At 47.2% G+C, this 15,121-nt stretch overlaps 1 protein-coding gene across 1 annotated transcript in view; it reads left to right on the top strand.

The window, feature by feature from the left end:
- Positions 1–15,121, top strand: part of CDH24 (cadherin 24) — a 722,601-nt gene that overhangs the window by 23,825 nt on the left and 683,655 nt on the right. The window lies entirely within an intron of this gene.

Genomic DNA, 15,121 nt, shown 5'->3' with positions numbered 1-15,121 from the left:
GGAAAATAAGTGGGGGGATGCCGTCCACCCGCGTGGTACCCCGACTCGTGCCCTGCATGTGAGCCCCTCTACGAGGTTCAGTCATGCACTTTGGGGCCTCTGTCATTTAGTTGTCACCACTAGGACATAATGGACGTCATCATAGCCAAAGTGGTGGCTATTGCTGCCATAACAGTCATCTTTTCTGGCAGAATGAGGGCCATTATGGCCATAATGGTGTCTCTTCTTGGTATGATGACAATCCCTTGCCATGATGCGGACTATTGTAAACTGTGGGCATCACTGACAAAATGTAAACTGCTTTGACACTATGGTGCCCTTCCAGCCCGGAATGTAGGTGGCCCTGGCCTATTGTGGGCATTTCTGGCATTGTAATGCCCATGCCTGGTATACCCATTGCCGGTATATTTGGCATGTTTTAAGTGTCCCTGTCATTACTGTGGCCATCTTTGTAGTAACTGTGGCCCTCCTTGTTACTCTGGCCTAAATGGCATAAAATAATGGAACTGAAGGGAAGCCAATCAGGAAAGGTAGGGGAGGGGGTGAGGGGGAGCCGTGGAGGAAAGAGACCACTGAAGTCATTGATACAGATCGAAGAGAAGCAAGGGAGCAACAGGGAGGTGGAGAAGACAAAAAACGGCACAGGTAAGAGAAAACTTGTGCCAGAACGAGAGATCACATTCAAGCTGGCTTGAAATGTTAACTGGACTAGTTTTCCAAATGCTACAGAGTTGCAATCTACAGATGCGGGCAGACAAATACCTGATAGAAAAATCAAAGTGATGAATGAAAGAAAACACCCGACTGGCGAGCAGAAGGGGGGAGAGGAAGGGAAGGAGGTGAAACGATAGAAGGAGAGAGAAGAGGCACAAGGTGAGAATGCAGGAAAGAATTGGATGTTAGTTTTGCACAGCGAGAGGTGATTCAGAAAATACTAGACCAGAATGAAATGAGGAGAAGGAGACAACGATCTGGGAAAGAAACAGACTGAGGAAGTGGCGGAGGAAACAAAAGTAGCATCGAAGGTAGAGAAGAGGCGCTGGGAAAGAGCCCTTGGCACCAATGACTCAGGAGAACACCAGTCTCCTACGACGTGGAATGGACGATAAGCAATGAACCCTCACCTCACTGAGGGTAATGATAACCCCCATGAGCTGCGAGAAAGGGTCTTGAGTGACCAATGCCCAGGAACGTACATCCCCCTCTGCATCAGGGTGCCCCGGGATCTGAAGCATCGCACAGCCGACTCAGGGCACTGCTGGCACATCCCAACCCCTGACAACCCCTCTGAGTCTTCTGAAGTACCTATTACCTGCCAGTGTGCCCCAGCACCGAGAAGTCTGCCTGCCTTGTAGCGTGGCATCATGGTGCCATATTGCCCCTTTCGAAATTACACATTGCCCACGCGCCGTCTGGCCCACAAGAAAGCTTTCACGAGTCTACTGTCGCTGTCCTGCAAGAAACTTCAACTGCACTTACCTCTAGTGGAGAAAATGCATAAGACCCAAACTGTGGGCGCCCAGTCCAAAGGAGGAAGCATCTGTTACGGAAAATCCATGCCTGGCTCTCTTGACCAACCAGAGACAATTTTTTTGGGGAGGAGAGGAATTTCGGGGGGGGGGGGGGGGGGGATTCTTCCAGTAATAGGAAGAGTGGAGATGCAGGGGCTCTAAGAAGGGGCTCTAAGGAGCAAAGACTCATTAACAAGGAAATTGCATTTTAAAGGCCTGTGAAGTACTCGGGTGCGGCTGCAATAAGACCGTCGCCAGCCCAGGACGCTGTCTCAGCCCAGGCTGACACACACGACGGCGGGCTGTCCCGGTGGAGGGGGGGGGGGGGTATTTTAAGCCCTTTGAGCCCAATGGGCGTTGCGCGCCTGCTCTGCCCCGACCCCCGAGTCTTCTCCCAGTGCTAATCTGAAGACGGAGGGGCCTCCGGCCTGGGCCATCCCATGCGCGCTGTCCGTGGTGCTGAAGCTGCACGAGTTGATGGCACGCTGACACGACACGCGCAGGGATGTATTGGCCGCGTTGGTTCCTGTCACACACGCGCCAGCCTTCCCTGCCTGCCCGGGGTCATACGGAAGGAACGGTTACAGGTGGATTCTTATGCTTTTTCACCTGTGCGCATTATTTTCCTTAGATACGGTATAGGTTTGGATTCCTCTAGACAGGAAATAATTCTGACTGAATATTAATATTTACAGCTTTTGAGATTAGCTGCTCTCTGCCGCCTCCAGTACTTACCTTTAACCCACTCCTCCCAGCTTATCTCTAGCTGCCTCGAGCCCACCTCTGTGAGTGAGGCAAGGAAGGCACAGGGTATTCGTTTAACCCATGCACTCCCGGCCCAGTGTTTGCGCTGGTAGCGAGAGGCTCCGTTGAGGCTCTCAGATGCCACCTGCCCGGCTTAGGAACTCCTGGTCGGTGGTCCGAGAGCGCTGCGAGCTCGGGGCAGGGAGCCGGCCAGTGAGAGGCTCTTGGGGGCTTGGAAGCGGGTGCCGCCGGTGAAGCATTCCCTGCCGCGGAGGACTCTTGGCTGTCGGATCGCACCCTCCTCTGCTCGGCTCCGCATCAGCTTCCAACTTTCCTGTGAAGCAGAGAAGGGGATTACGTTTTTCATCGGGAGGGATTTGTTGTAGCCAAGTGCGGCTGATGAGCTGCTTCTCGCTGCTTTTAGTTGTCTTTTGATTGAACTCTTGATTTATCATCGAGAGAAATACACCCCCCCCCCCCCACCAACTCCTTATGTGTTAAGCGACCGGTGGTGCAATCTTTCGTGTAGATACAGTCTTTAAGTTGGGAGCAGGGGTGTAGCTTGGTCAGTAAGATTAGGAGTGTGTGTGTGTGTGGTGGAGGGGGGGGGGGGGAGCTTCAGATATCCCGACAATATCTTGTTAACATACATTATCTGAGAAGCAGGACATGCGGGGGCTTAAGGGGGCAGTGGAAAGGGTGCGCAGTGCGGATTGCTCGTGGAACTTAAAACAAAACATTTAGTAAAATAACCAACATTTTTAAAGAACTTCAAAACAGAAGGGAGGGAGAGAGTGTGTGTTGTGTGTGTGTCTGTGTGTGTGTGTGTGTGTTTGTCTGCGTGGGCATGTACAAATCCTAGGTGAATGCAACAGACACCTCACGATACCCGACTGAGAGCACCTGTACCCAACTATTTACTATATAACATCACCCACCCTCCTTGAAGATACGCCCCTGCTTGGGCGTGATTGGTACTAACCTGTCCCTGGGCAGGACAACAGGCTGCAGGTCAGGCCTACAGAGCCCATTGTTGGGCTAAAAGGGCTTCAACCCCCTTCCACGCCCCTCAACCCCCCTACCCTGGTGTCTCAGCTGGGGCTGCTGCAGCTTCTAGGACACACACACACACACACGTGTGTGTGGGTGCGTTGGTGCTAGGACCTCAATAGCAGCCTTGCACTTCTAAAGTATTGGAAACACATAAAAACCAGCGGGAACTCAGAGCCTGAGTGCAAGGGCCAGAGAATGGCTTACAATGAGCCACATATTCCACAACTTTTATGTCGACCTGCCTGCAGGCAAACGCATACAATATATATGAAACTCACACCTTAAATGGAAAATAAAGAATCAACGGGAAATGCATTTTTTTTATGCTAAAATATCTGAATTAGTTAAAGGGGGGCAATGCAGATGTGTAACCGGACAGTCACATAACAGAATCCTGGTGCAGGCACCAGTATAACAGTGACGTATATTTATAGTGCTACAAGGTCCCAGCCTGCGACTGGGAGCACTGTGAATATGCAAGTCATTATTTTTAAATTGTATCACGCACAGTGTAAGAAAGGGTACTGAAAAATGTACAAAAATAGTAAGGGGCAGAGATACTAACCAAAGTTGTACTGTACTGTGTGAAAAGAAGAGAGCAGAACAGCACCACATCTATTGAACAGTGCCATACCTACTAAAATAATGTACACTGTTCACTTCTGTCGGTACACTGGTGCACATGAGGCTGACATGCACCAACACGCACCAACATGCACCCTTTCACTGTTGCAATGGTGCGTGTGTTCTGGCAAGCATACGTTTTTCACAGGAAGAGTACCCTTCCAGTGCAAAATACCATGCTAAGACATAGTTTAACAGTTTTCCTACATTGAATGTGTGATGTGCAGTGCATCACACGTGCAAAGTGGGTACAATTAGAAGTAATAAAAACATTTCTCCAAGTCAAAGCCAGACTCAAAGAATAAGTATTTTTTCTGTGTAAAGCCCCATCTATAAATGTTAGCAGATAGGGCTTTGCGTTAAAAACCAGGATGGGTGCAAGATAGCTCCCATGTACCACCTGTGATACGCTGTCACAGCACAAATCAGGACTATCCCTACTTTGTTTTACTTAACAGCTACTTTCCAGTGCAATAAAGTTTTGCAATGGAAAGTAAATCCCAAAGCAACAGTTTGCACCAATTTGCATCACCTCTGTGATGCCAACACAGTGCAAATTGTTAGTATACCTGCACGTACATGTTTAGGATAAAAAACAAGTGTGTTAAATATATATATTTTTAGTAATACACAATTAGACTGCAGCGAGTGCAAGCCTTTTTCAGTAAGTTTCCATTAGAAGGGCCCACTCCAGGTTTCAACTGATAACACCCTTACATTACCACTCAAAAAGAATAAAGCTTTGTCACTATGAAGCTTCAAATGACTCCATCAATTAAAGCCATATACTGGCTCCCAAGAACCCTTTAGATTTACTGATAACCAATTGCACACATTTACTTTTCTTTCAGGTTGCAGCCACCTTGGCCAGTTGGTTAGTTGCTTCTTTCACTGTCTGCCTCCCCCTTTGCTTTACAGCCAGAGGAACCTGAAGGTCCCCATTCAGTGTTTTTTTAAAGTATGCAAACTGTCATTGTGAAAATTAAAACACATTGGGAATGTCGTTCTCACAGAATCCTCTGCTTTAACCACTGACGTCATCCAAAAGCAATTTACTGGCAGAGGGATTTTGTTTATGTTTTCCTTGCTTCTCATGCCTCATGGTCTTGGACTCTTTCTGTCTGATAAGCCCACCTGGAATTGCCCACAAAGGGTACCCGATTGGGAACTGTGTGGAGTGGGATTCCCATCTGGAAATGTGTTCAACGCAATTATAAAAGGTCCTCTGTTGCTTCACCCAGATTTACTAACCCGATTTTTTAACTGACCCAAAAATCCAGAAGGTAAAATCACTGTTGCAAAAGGAGGCATTGTAGACAAGACCCTTTACATGACCCCTTACATGCTCCCCATGCCAGCCAACATATTCAGGCCTGGACTGGCCATTGCGGGCACCGGGCATTCCCCTGGTGCGCCGCAAGGGTGGGGGCCGGTTTTGGGCCCTGGAGGCTGTTTTTGTTAGAGGGCCGTTTTTGCAGCATAACGGCCGAAAACCGGCCCCGGCAAAGAGCTTGGTCGCACCCCCAGGGGGTCAGCCGAGCACTTTGCCAGGGCCGGTTTTTGTTCTCAGTCCGGCCCTGAACATAATCCACTTCTTCCTTCACTCTCCTCACCTTCTCCTTCCACCCTGCCATAAAACAGCCTCCTGCAAATTTTTACCACATACTGGTAACTGATTCTGAGTTTGCACCCCACAGCACATTGCAACGTATAACCGGGCTATGGTGGGTCACTTAAAGTGACTAGGGATAGCTAATAGCAATGACAGTCCTAGTTATTAAAGCTGGGTGATGTACTCCTCTCCGTTCATGAAGTTTGCAGAGTTTTCCGTAGTCTGCGCTCCGCGGAACAGGCCTAGATCTGAAAAACTCAGCTCTGGAAGATCCACCTACTGGTGAGATTTTTCCTCGCTTGCGCTCCCGAAAGTCAAGTTGGCTACTTCGGATAATAAATTACACCTCTAGGTGAGATTTCTCAAAGCAGGTGTGTTGGACTTGGCCCTTATGGCAGGTTCACCCCTAGACTTTTTGCTTGTAATGGTGACCTGGTGATGGTGATTTTTGGGTTCTGCGCACTTTCACTGTGTCCCAGTAGAAAGTGCATGCGCACTCTGAGTGCATTTGATGAGATAGGCCTGCCCTCCCATAGGAATGCATGGGGAATGTATGTGTCCCTGGTAGTTCCTGATGCGTGGGGTGTACAGGTTCGAATCTGATATGTGCGAACTCGTGAGAGTGAATGCTTCGCAATGGTGTGTGTTGCATGAGTGTGTCATATGTAGAAATGCCATTTCCAGGAGTTGGCATATTAGAGTAAAATGTGTCTGCGTGTGATTGGCTGGAGCAGGCTGGTGAGCCTGGCTCCAGGAGTCTGGATGGGTCTGCCCGGTGGTGAGTGGGAGATTAGCATGAGTGATGTGTGGGAGGAGTGTACCTGTGTCCTGGATGGGCTGGGTTTTCCCCACACAATGCTGGCTCCGCCCCCCTGTGGTGTGACTGATGACCCTAGCCCTGCCAGTGAAAGAAAGGGGTGGTTGGGCCATCAAGGGTACTCAAGGACCAGCTGCGACTGGGTCTGCCCCCACCCTGTGCCAGAAAAAAAGGATTTGGTGCATAAAAATGGGGCTGTGTCCCCACTGAAACTGTTCTCTTCCAGGATCCTGCCTGAGGGGGCTGCTGCTGTTGCTGGGCCAGAGGACCGCCACTTGGACTGTCTCCCTGCCTGGAGACCCAGTGAGCTGGCTCTGGGCCCAGCTTTGCCCCCCTGCTTGCCTAGGAGGACTTTGCCTGGACTTTGCTGGTTTCCAGCGCCTGGAAGCGCTGCATCCTGACCCCTAGCGCCTGGGAGCGCTTTTGATTGCCTTTTAGCGCTTAAGAGTGCTTTATTTTGCTTGCAGCGCTGTGGTCACCCCTCTAGCGCTGGGAGCGCTTTGTCTGCAGAGGCCGTTGCCCACCCGGCATTGTCCGCCCCAAGCGAGTGCCACCTCGCATATTTTTGAGTATTTTGTCCCCTGGCAGGTGCCCACCCTGCCAGGGACCTTGCCGACAATTTTAAGTTTACCTCGAGGGAGCCCATTCCTCGGTAAACTCACCCCCCGCCTAGAAGTGCCGAGACAGGCGGCCGCGCTGCCCGCGACGACCCAGAAGTGTTCCTGCCGGCCGGCCAATCCGAGCACGGCCCGACGGAAGTCCCGCCCCCTCAGCCGTGACCCGGAAGTCAGGCAGACCGGGGGCAGGACAGAGAAGCAACCGGAAGCGGGCGGGAGGCCACCCCGCGCTCCGGTGAGGGCAGAAGACGGCGTCTTTCCTTGTCCCTCCCCCGGGGCTCCCGAGGACGAGGGAGAACCCCGGAGCACCAGAGAGAAGAGTCCTGGCGGCAGGGAGACGCTGCAGGAACCCAGCGCGACCTCGGAGCCCCCGCAGCAGAGCCCGGTGAGTGAAGTGCGGGCGTCTCGAGGCGGGGGCCCCAGGGCTCTGTAAAGGCCCCGTGGGGGCCCGTGCATACTTCGGGAGCGGCCCCGGAAGGCAGCGGGCCGCTTCCCCTTTAAGTTCCAACCCGAGCCAGAGAGGCTCTCAGCCCCACTTATTTTAGAGCCCAGAGAGGCTCTTGTTGCCATTTGTCTTCCTGAGTCCCCAGGAGGGGGACTCCACCGAAGCGCCGCAGTTGTGTTTTGAGCCCTGAGAGGCTCCGGGGCATTGCGTATTTTGAGCCCAGCGAGGCTCTTGTGGGGTATTTTGATGTACTGAGAGCCCACGAGGGGCTCAAGCGCCACAGATCTCTTTAAGAGCCCAGAGAGGCTCAGGGGCCATTTATTTACTGGGAGTCTGAGAAGCTCCTGAGGGCCCAGTCAATTGTTTAGAGCCCAGCGAGGCTCTCACATTGGCCCCATTGTTGTTCTTGAGCCCTGGAAGGCTCAACCATTGTTGCACCAGTTGCCCAGCACTTTGTGGGCAACTGCCACGTTTAGGCCCTGACATTTGGACACAGGGACTGCCACAGGTGGTGGCTAATGTGGATTTTGCGCAATTGTGTTCTCCTGCGCTGCACCGCTGAATGTGTATGTTATGCGTCATGTGCTTTACCTTTACACCTCTGAATGGGTAGTTTATTCATCATGTGTGTTGTTGCTTTTACACCTCTGAATGTATTGTGATGCATCATGTGTTTCCTTCCTTAGACCCCTACAGGTATTGTAATACTTAGGTGGTTGTTTTCTCCCTAGTGCAGGTGGTGCTAGTGAGGTCCTGGTTACCAGTGATTACTGGTTGTGTGCTATTTTGTGCTAATGTAATTTTACATTCTAAGTGCTATTTCTAAAAAGTGTTACTTCTAAAAGTGCTGATTCCTGACAGTGGTCCAGGTGGCCCTGTCTTGTAATATCCCCTGTAAATTCTGCCCGTGCCCCTGGCACATTGTAAAGTGTGTGTTTATCTAATGTGTTAACCTTGTGTGGAGTTTCCTTTGTGGTGGGCCTTGGGTGTTGTTGCTGGGGTGCGTGCGCAAATACTTAACTCATATCGCCTCCAAGTTTAGCCTTGCTGCTCGCGCCACGTTACCTAGAGAGTGAGCTGGGGGTTATCTTGGCGTGTAACTCCCTTGCCCTGACTTGGGAGTGGTGATCTCTGACTGACTTTGGCACAAGCCCTGGCCAGCCAGGGATCCCATTTCTAACAAGGTGGTTGGGTTTCTCAATTCGGGCGGTCGTTGGTGGTCACGACCGCTCACTTGCAGAACTCTGTCTAGCACGTCAGAGTTTTTGGGTAACTTCGCAGAGTTCCAACTCCGCAAACCCCACCCAGGCTTACTAGTTAGCACACCCCCTCACAGCTACAAGCAGACAGGTAGGTAATTCATCACACTTTAACTTAAATAAAAAGACAGACAATGCAAGATTCCATCATATCTTTCATACATAGGTTTTCTATGCATTTAGTGGCTGCCCCCAGGCACTAAACTCAAGGCTGCTGACATGTTTAAGAAGAAATCTAGCAGAACTGATGGGTTGTGGCTCTTGTCCTTTGGAGATGGAGAATTTTCACTTGAGGGACAGTTTAGAGGTCTAGCGCTTAACCTATGGGCAGACTAAGGGATAGCTCCGCTATGTGAAACCTGAGCATATAATTCATGTCTAACCAGAGACACACTCTCCCATCTAAAGACAACACCTCTATGATCAGTTTCTCATGGTGCATTGTAAGACAAATGTAGTATTTGCTTTAATGTATCCCTTGTGTTTTTTCTCCAGGATGATGTCTCTGCTGAGGCAATATACCAGTACTCCCCATGTGTGGGCATGGCATTGCTCTGTCCTGCCTCTTCAAACTGGTGTATATTGGCAAAAAAATGTTTGTGAAACCTTATTCTGCTGCCAAACTTAGCAAAAGCAGAATAACTCTGATATTTGGTATAATATACTAGGAACGCAAAAGCAATGCACAATGAAAACACTACTTTGTGCACTACTTGTTCCAGTGTTGCCTTGTTTCCCTCTTGCGGGACCTTCAAGTTTCCCCTTTTCTCTACACTAGACAGGCTAATTGCTATAATTAGTAGTGACATTTAGGGACAACCATTATAGAGAATATGGGTGCATATTATCTAGGGTTTGCGCGCTTTTCTTTATCGCCGGCTATCACTGGAATATCTTGGCAGGCTAGAGCTGAATTACCAACGCTCAGTGCTGTGGCGATAAATATTCCAGCGATAGCGGGCAAATGGCGAAACCTCGCCTAAAAAACAGCAATGTCCCTCCCAAAACGGCAATGGTCTTGATGATAAGGCCCTGTGACCTTAACTGCATAATCCACCTCCCATGTTAGGTATGCCTAACACAGGAATTTAGCAGACTTTAAATTCCTGCGTTAGGCCAGAGGTAGCGCGATTATTATCGTTGCTACCCCTCCTTGCTAATATCGCGAAGCTGCCTTTGCGATATTTTCCCATGTTGTTTCTGTCAGCCACGCCTACTTTGCATCTCATTATCGATGCGTAGCAAGTGGTGACAGAAACGGGAGATAAATCAAGGACTCATGTGCTAGCGTGTCCTTGTTTATAATGCAATAGAATTAGCACAGCGGTGATCATTTTCTTGATAATATGCCCCATGGTCATTCTGTTCAAAAGAACTTTGGAGACATTTGTAACAAACATTGCATTTTATAACGCATATTACCTCGGCAGGATTTAAAAATAAAATTGATATTTTAGTGGATTTCACACTTTATGTGCTGAGGCATCACAACACAATTAAAGCATAGTTGCTGTTATTACACACTGTGCTATTAAGTGGCACTATTTCTGTTGGAATGACCTCTATTAAGGACATTGCCTACCAGCCACTCTTCCTATGTGTTCTGGGGGTCAAGGGAATACATGTGTGCTTTGCATGCTAGAACTCCATTTGTTGCAAAATTATTTTAAGACAATTATTTTTTTTTAAATTCTTTAGGAATTGCAGCTTCCCCCGTGGATGTAGCTCAGTCATTTTCTTTGAGAACTGCTTGACGTGTGGTGCGACAACAACTATTTTGTTTTGATATGGAATAGCACAGATTCCTGGCAGAGTAATTAATAGGTGGTAATGATGCCAACGAATTGGCAGTCACCTACTAAGTCTCAGGAGGAATGGAAGAGGCTTTAAGAATCAAATCCAAGACCTCCCAGTTACAAATCAAGTTAACCCATTAAGATAAATGTACTGATATCTGTACATGTATCCAGCCTCAAACAAGCAGATGCTGCTATGTTCTGATGTAGAGACTGAAAACAAACCTTTGCTCAACAGTCAGACAATATTGTATTTCAGAAGATGAAATTGAAAATATTTCTGGAGATCATCCTTTTAAAGAAGGAATTTTTCGAAGAATTGGCAAAAAGGATTGTTGCCTTTGAATAACTGTGCAAAACCTGGTTCTAAAGTACATTCAATTATATATATATATAATATAAAGTAGTTTATAAAGTGCCTGGTGACGCCATCCCGGCGTGTCCCGCGCTGTGGAGATAAAGATTCGCAAACAACAGTGATACCTCCCCCTCCCAAGCAGTGCTTTAAGGATTGTACAAGTGGGTTTTTAGAAGACTTCTGAACTTGGCCTCTGATTCTTCCCGTCTGAGGCCAATCGGGAGACTGTTCCAATTTCGAGCCGCTACGACTCTAAAAGAGCGACCTCCCAGTTTGGCTCTTTTTACGCGGGGAACCTTCAGCAGGCCCGTTCCTTCTGAGCGTATAGCTCTACTAGGCTCATATCTATGTACCAGGTCTTGGAGATAGGATGGAGCTTTATTCCAGAGTTTCCTATGGCATATTAAGAGAGATTTATACAGAACTCTCTTCCTGACCGGCAACCAGTGTAGCGCCGCAAGAGCAGGTTTGGATGCTGCTCTTTTGGGAAGTCTCAGGACCAGACGAGCTGTAGAATCTGTAGAAACTTATTTTTGGTTGTCTTGCTCGTTCCCCTTTTTTAAGATCTCTGTCAGTTGACTTTAAACAGTGAAATCTACTAAAACATGTTTGTTATAATTGGGTTTGACCAATATATTTAAAATGCACAATTTAGCTCTCTATGTCTTGTACTGACTCCAAGGATATCTCTACGCCAGTGTTTAAAGTTTGAGCCCCACCTCCATTTTTTGACCTGTTAGACTGCCCTGAATTTTAGGGCTTGTTGCCCCAGGCATCGGGAAAATTTTTAACTACCATGCCTAGGACATCTTCATCAGGGGTGAGTGATGAATTCCGCTCTGCTGGCGGACTCTGCGTCACCCATGTAACGTGGAATTCTTCCCAAATTCCACCAACCACTGCTTGGCGAAGTTTTTTCTTGCACGCAGCTTGATCAAAGTTAGCGAGTGCAGGCAAGATTTGGCCTCCCCTAGCACTATTTTCAGTCTGAAGGAGGGCACCAAGGCCTAGATGTATCAAGATTCCTTTTTGCGAATCTTAAATAGCGATTTTTTGCGAATCGCTATTTAGAATTCGCAAAATGGAATGTATGTAAAAAAGTGCATTTTTTTTGCGATTCCTTACTTATCTTTATTTGCGAATTCGCATTTTGCGAATTCGCAAATAAGGAATAATTCCCCATGCATTCCTATGGGCCAGGAGGCCCATAGGAATGATTGTGCAGTAATTCTCAAATTGCGAATTCGCAATTTGCTAATCGCAATTTGAGAATTATTTCAAGGGTGCAGGGGTGTCTCATGGACACCCTGCTGCACCCCTGAAACTTACATGTGTGTGCATATGGCACACATACATGCCCTATGGGCATGTATGTGTGTCACATGCCACCTTCAAAATAGTCAAATTTTGTTTTTTAAAAGGATTTCGCAAATTAACACGAACCTCAAATTGGTGTTAATTTGCGATTCCTTAACCCAAATTCGCAATTTAAAAAAGTTTCATACATGCCATTTAAGGAATCGCAAAATTGCGATTCCTTAAATGCATAAGCAAAATAAGGAATCGCAATTTTTTGCGATTCCTTATTTTGCTAATTTCTGATACATCTCAAAAGATGCTAAATGTCCGTTTGCGATTCCTTAAGGCCGAAATTCTGCGAATTTCGGCCTTAACGAATCGCAAAAGGCTTGATACATCTAGGCCCAACTCTCCAAAGCTTAGGGAACCCTTGCTCGTCCACACTTCAGAGTCAAGGAAAGTACGACATCCTGTCCACCTCGGTCAGCAATAGAGTATATAGTCCTTTACATGGAGTGTTTGTATCTTGGTGTTGTGTGATTGTAGTGTTGGTGAAGACTGGAGAAGTGCTGTGTCTTGGGTAGCTGGGTGAGGATGCTCCTGTCATGTGGTGGTGTGAATGGAATCCTGGACAGGCAGTGGTCTGTGTTTGGGAGGGTTGTACTGTTGACAGCTGGAGTATCTTAGTGGCAGGGTTGCACTGAAGATATATGGTGCTCCTGTTGGGGGTGTTGTGTATGACACGTTCAGCTAATTCTTGTCAAACCTGTAAAATCAACTTGAACAAAGTAGCTCAAATGCATGAACAAAACATGGCTGTCAAGCATTCAGATTGCTTATGTGTGGCATTTCAATGCTTTCAGTAAGCATGTGACTTACAATTTACTGCCAAATGGGTGATACTTCGAGAGCAACTTTTGTGCGTACAACCAAACAATGAAGCCAATGTAGAAATACATATCATAAAATACTTACGAGGACTAAGAAGTTAAAAAATGACCTTCAAAGCACTAGAAAAACTTCTGAAATGGCAGGTAATTAACATACTTGGGACCTCATTGAGAGCGAACTGGTTAAATGCGATATATCACAACTAATAGTTTTGTGATAAATATCGGCAGATCAAATATGCTGAAGTTTATCAGTGGAAACGTCTATTATTAACTACAACATGCAGATGTTGGTGCAGTAAGCACCAAAATCCACGTTACTCTCCAAAAACTCGCAAATTGCTTAGTATTTATCGCACCCGATAAACTGTGACTCGGCGGAGTCAGGTTTTATCAGGTGCAATAAATATCATTGAAATTGCCAGGCTAATGATAGTGAGGACCTGGATGAATAATAGGGTTGCTGGAGAAATCTGTGTGCAGTCTGGTCGCAGTTTTGACTCGTCACAAAATAGCATAGAGGACTAAGGGCCATATGCATGAACACATTTTCCCATAGACACAGAATGGGCAAAACCCTTTGATGAATCAGGCCCAAGGTCCCTGCTGGAAAGCACAACAGAGAACAGGCAGGTCACAGATTGGTATTTTATGGGGGCAACTTTAATGGCTACCTGCTTTTACTACAAAGATTATTGAGTTACATGCAGGCCGCAAGTTATAATTCTTGTAGTAGAGGTTAGTGAGGCATGAACGGAATCAAGGAGCTGTATGCAAAATGCAACGCATAGGTGTAGACCAGAGATCTTCAAACTTTTTTGCTCAGGCCCCATTAACATTATGTTTTGAAGTCAGGCCCTCTCTAAAACTTCATGGCAAGGATTGGGAGAGTGGGAAGGACAAGGCTGAGTGCAGGGGATGGGCTTCTGAGATCATTTCAGTTACTTTTTCTGTAGCTTGTAACCTTTTCTAAAATGTGAGACTTATGAAGGAGCAAATGCATCAACGGAAAACAGAAACCGACCAAAAACATTGCTCCCATAACTGAGGTAATGTGAGGCTCTCACGCCTAGGTCTCAATCTCAACGCAGCTGTAACTGGTGCACTAATGATGCTGCGGCTCTGAGTAGCAGCCTGTCTCCTGTGGTTCTTTCATACTTCCCCCGCCGTGCCTGGTCATCACTCCAGTCTTGAAACGCGCTCTCTGTCGCTTAAAAAAATAGCTCCCACATGTTGCTCCCTTTGTGCAGCGAGGGTGCCTCTGGCCCTTTTGCTAGCAAGGAAATGAGTCCCCATGCCCCCTTTATAAAGTAAGACAGTAATAAATGTGGCAACTGTTTTGCAAAGTGGGATCTGTCTGCCCATTTTTTTTAAAATGGCCCCTAACTTGCCACACCTGCTTTCTACCACTTCTCTGAGCTCAAGCTAAGGTGTCTCCTGCACTTTAATTCGCTCTGTGGTCCAAAGCAACACTGGCACAGTAAGGATGCACTGGGTCGTAATGTGTAGAAGAAAGGATAGTAGCACAGCCATAACTGGGGTTCAGTTGGCACCTGACACCATTGGGTTCCCATGCCACTGCATCTGCAGCACCAATGATAACTACAGCATTGTCTCCTCTGCTGGGCCATCACTCCTATTACCTGAGGCTGAAGGCACCTCAAGAAAAAGAAAAGCAATATAGAAGAAAAAGGAGAAGGGGTATAAGCAAGATACCTCTGTGCAACAAGGACAATTAAAAAATTCGTACAAAATGTATTAATGCATTTTCTTAAAATACTCAGACACATAAAACAATGACGCTCAACACGGTACACAAACAACAAAAGTAATCAACAATACACTGCGTAATCAAAAAGATGGCTGTGAGACGGGTTTGTACATAGATGGGGTGTTCAGAACAAAGCTGAAACATCACAAAAACATAAAATATCCCCTTCATTAGTTGCGGCCAAATATATCGTTGACGACGATTCGACCGTCGTAAACATTCACAGTCATCATCAGGACAGAAAATTATCTATCTGAGCGTCCAGAACAATTTGATAAAACTTCTAGAAATGAAAAAATATTTACATAGGAATCAAGCGTGTACA

The sequence above is a fragment of the Lissotriton vulgaris genome, chromosome 5 (genome assembly GCF_964263255.1).
Source record: "Lissotriton vulgaris chromosome 5, aLisVul1.2, whole genome shotgun sequence".
NCBI lineage: Eukaryota > Metazoa > Chordata > Amphibia > Caudata > Salamandridae > Lissotriton > Lissotriton vulgaris.
This window is presented reverse-complemented; position numbering and strand designations above follow the sequence as displayed.